Here is a 4,478-nt window from a genome sequence, read left to right as displayed (position 1 = left end):
TCACTCTTATCCAAAGAAAGACCAAGGTCAAGGCATCTTAGGGGCTCCACCTTCTAAGCCCAAAGATGATAAGGGGAAGACAATAGAAAAGCAACCCCCTAAGGCTAGTATGCAAGAGAAGACTAGCTCTATAAAATGCAAAACTAGTCATGCATGCACCCATGTGGACACTCAAGCATCAAGTTTTTATGGTCATGTGACACTAGGGCTCAGGATTCATTTTTCCTATTTAAGTCAACCCAATGTTTCCAAAATATGCTCCTTTATCAATTTATGCATTCATCCGAGTCCATTTTGGGTGTTTGGGAAAATTTTCATAGCATTCACCCTTCAGGTGCATACACATTTTTTTTCAAAAACTGGTTATGATCAGTGAATCTTTTTCAAAGAAAAGCTGGAAGTTATTTCTTTTCAAAAGCGTGCTGGCTTTTCAGCTGAAAGATATATTTTTTTGTTCTTGTTTGTTTTTGTTTTTTTCTTTTTTTTTTCACGAGGTATTTTGCTACCTAAACATGTGTATATTTTTGTGAGGTATTTTTGCTATATACATGCGTATCCAAGGTATCTTGCTACCTAAACATACATACATATGTTTTGTGAGGTATTTATGCTATATACATGCATATCCAAGGTATTTTCACTACCTAAACACACATACATATATTTTGTGAGGTATGACAACCTTCCAAGCTTGTGCTTGTTTTATTTAAATTCCTAGGATCATGAGCAACTAGGTGTGTCCTACTATTACTTAAGAAACAAAGGTGATCAAATAACAAGCAAAGATTTAAAAGGTACTAGGTTGTCTCCTAGTAGCGCTTCTTTAAGGTCTTGAGCTGGACGCGTGATGACTTGTCGGTCAAGGACCTAGCACTTTTGCTTACCTTTGGCTTTGGACTTGGTCGCCTGCTAGTCGACCATGGGTCGTAGGCAACGCTCCAGTTTTTGTAGATGAGCTTAGGGGCTTTGGAGGTGGCGGAGGTGCGTTTGTTGCTCACTGCCGACCATCCCCAGGCTGTTGTGGTGTCTCGCCTTGCGCCTGCCTAGGGGCGCAGTACTTCTTGATGAAACCTCAGTTAGTAGGGGGCCTGATGACCTTGCTGGGGGTGATAGGCACTCCGTAGAACTGACAGAGGCCCGTAATCAGAGCTGGAAACCCCATGACCCTGTTGGACTTCTCCGTGCCCACTGGGTGTCTTGCGGGCGCGATCCCTGCAAACAATAGATGACATCAGAAATCAGTTGAGAGAAGTGCATACTTACCTATGTCACGATGGAATGACCTTGCTGGGGGGGACGGGCACCCTGTAGGACTGACAGAGGCCCATAACCAGAGCTGGAAACCCTAGGGCCCTGTTGGGCTCCTCTGGGTCGACTGGGTGTCTTGTGGGCGCGATCCCAACTGATACTTCCGCAGGGGGAGATCGGCATTGCGGTCGCTAGGCAGAATGTTGCTAAGTAGCAACGTCATCCATATCTATGTAAGAGTGGTCATGTTGGTGCGCATCATCTGCACTCGTCTCTTTGCAGCGGCACGGGTGAAATCTTACCCCGGTATGCATAGTCCTCTGAAGGCGAGGACGTGTAGTCCTCTGATGGCGAGTGCGTGTAGCCCTCTGAAGGTGAGGACGTGTAGTCCTCTGAAGGTGAGGGTGTGTAGCCCTCTGAAGGCAAGGACGTGTAGTCCTCTGAAGGCGAGGACGTGTAGCCCTCTGAAGGCGAGGACGTGTAGTCCTCTGAAGGTGAGGATGTGTAGTCCTCTGAAGGCGAGGGCGTGTGGCCCTCTGAAGGCGAGGACATGTAGTCCTCTGAAGGCAACGACGTGTAGTCCTCTGAAGGCGAGGACGTGTAGTCCTCTAAAGGCGAGGACGTGTAGTCCTCTAAAGGCGAGGACGTGTAGTCCTCTGAAGGTGAGGGTACGTGGCCCTCTGAAGGTGAGGATGTGTAGTCCTCTGAAGGTGAGGGTACTAGTACCTAAGGGTCCACCCTTATGAGAAAGCAAGAGATTGACTCATTGAGAGGGCCAGTCATCCCAAATTTAAAGGATTGGATAGTAGATGTAGGAAATCTATGTAGTTAACATAATTTTTAGGGATCTAGATGCATGCAACCTTTGTCTTGAAATGCGACAAATGCGGACTTCGTATGCAACAATGCAATGTAATGGAAAGTTGTACAATGTTCATGACATTCTTTCCCTATCTTTTGCAACCTCATCCTATCTTTTGCAAATCTCTCCGGGAACTCCCTCAGAGTGTATGTTCTGTTTGATTTAAACACTTGACCATTTTGGAGTGATGACAATGGAGCCGTTTGACGTTTAATCAATTCATTGAAATCCTAGGGTTTGTCCCCCCGTTTTTTGTTTAAAAACATTGACGGGTGAGAACTTTTGATCTGCCCCTAGGTTCGCTTGAGGCTCATGCACGGTGCCCCTCATTGCCCCAGTGTAAGGCTTTGAGGTACCAATTGTTATCTTTCATCATGACCTTGTAGCTGGGAACCTATTGGGTGAGAAATTCTAATCTGCCCCTAGGTTCGCTTGAGGTTTATGCATGGTTCCTTTCATTGCCCTAGTGTAGGGCTCTGAGGTAACCATCGTTGTTTTGTTTCCACAACCTTGTAGGAAGGAAGAATGAAAGAAGCGGTTGATTCTTGCAAAAAGAATTTTCCAAGGACAAGAAATAGTTAAAGGATTTTTTAGTTTACGGATTAAGTCAAATGACTCCTATTCTTGATAACTCACTTCTCTCTAAAAAAGACAAACTTTCCGGAATGATAAAATGAGGTCACATGAACGTCTATATTTTTACTTGAAAACACAGTCAATCAAATGCTTTTTTCCTTTTTCTTTTTGAACTTTTCTGCTTTACTGATTTACGACATCCTCACCAATTGTGTAGCACGAGTAATTTCTGATTGAACGGTCTTGGAAGTCCAAACTTAGGAGCGCATGTCACTTGAGCAAACAAACCATTGGCTTGCACCCACATTCCAGTGGAAGCAAAGATGTAATTACGAGAGGATGAGGGACAAAGATGTCAAATTTATCCATTTTATTTAGCATTGTAACTGTGGTTTATAATAATGGCATAAACTTGAAAATCCTGATGAGTCATTAGAGACATCTAACAACAACCTTCAAATTGCCCCATGTGTGGCATCTTTTGTCAATGTCAGGACTTACACACGATTCTCCTCAAATTTCAGCCAGCCCGCATCAATTAGACCTTGCACCTTATGCTTCAGGGCCTTACAATGCTCAATAGAATGCCTCGGGGCTCCTCCATGATAAGCACATGTTGCGTTCGAGTCGTATTCTCGGAGAAATGGAGGTTGAGGAACCTTGGTTGGGGTTATGGCTACCATTGAATTATTGAGTGGATATGGGAGCAAGTCAGCATAGGAAACCGAAATTAGGGTGAATTCTATAGGCTTTTTCGTTGCAAAATTCATTTCTTGGTTGGTGTTTGGGCATTGGGCATGCGGTAGACAGGCTTTGTGATTGATTTAGGGATGGCCTTTGTGGATGACTGGGTGGTAGGTAATGAGAAGGGCTAATATTGGCTGAGTAATGATGTTGTTGAGCTGGTGGGAAGTTTAGCCATGTAGGAATGGCAGCCACAACATGGGTTCCTTCCTCATTCTCATCCTCTTCATTTGCCCCAGTTTTTGCATTTATCAAAGCAAGATGGTTAGATTTACCTCTTTCCAGGCCTACTTTGATCCTTTCGCCAGTGAAGACCAGATCCGCAAAGCTTGAAGGTGTGTAACCCACCATTTTTCATAATAGAACATTGGTAATGTGTCTACTATCATTGTAATCATTTCTTTCTCCGTCATTGGCGGAACCACTTGGGCTGCTAGATCCCTCCACCTTTGGGCATATTCTTTGAAAGATTCGTGCCCCTTTTTGCACATGTTCTGTAGTTGTATCCTATCTAGAGCCATATCAGAATTGTATTGACACTGCCTAACGAAAGCAACCATTAGGTCCTTCGAAGAATGGAGTCAGGAAGGATCCAAGTTAGTGTACCAAGTAACAGCTACCCCAGTAAGACTTTCTTGGAAGAAATGTATCAGCAGTTCCTCATCTTTTGCGTATGCCCCCATCTTTCGACAATACATCTTTAGATGGTTCTTGGGGTAAGTAGTCCCCTTGTACTTTTCAAAGTCCGGCACCTTGAACTTGGGAGAGGTGATGATATTGGGTACTAGGAACAACTCTTATAAGTTAACAAAGGCATAATCTTCGCCTCCTTCAATGGCCCTGAGCCTTTCCTCTAGATGATCCAACTTTCTCATTTCTGCCATAGCATGAGGGTTTTTAACTACTATGGAATGTTAGGGGTGTGGTTGTGGGTGATACTGAGGGCCTTCCAAAGTGTTTTGGAGGGGTATACCACCAACTGCTTGCCCTTCAGTGGCATATCCGAGGCAAGGCTCAAAGTCCGCTAGATTGTGGTGGGGCATTTCAT

This window comes from Glycine soja, chromosome 5, assembly GCF_004193775.1.
Source record: "Glycine soja cultivar W05 chromosome 5, ASM419377v2, whole genome shotgun sequence".
NCBI classification, from domain to species: Eukaryota; Viridiplantae; Streptophyta; class Magnoliopsida; order Fabales; family Fabaceae; genus Glycine; species Glycine soja.
This window is presented reverse-complemented; position numbering follows the sequence as displayed.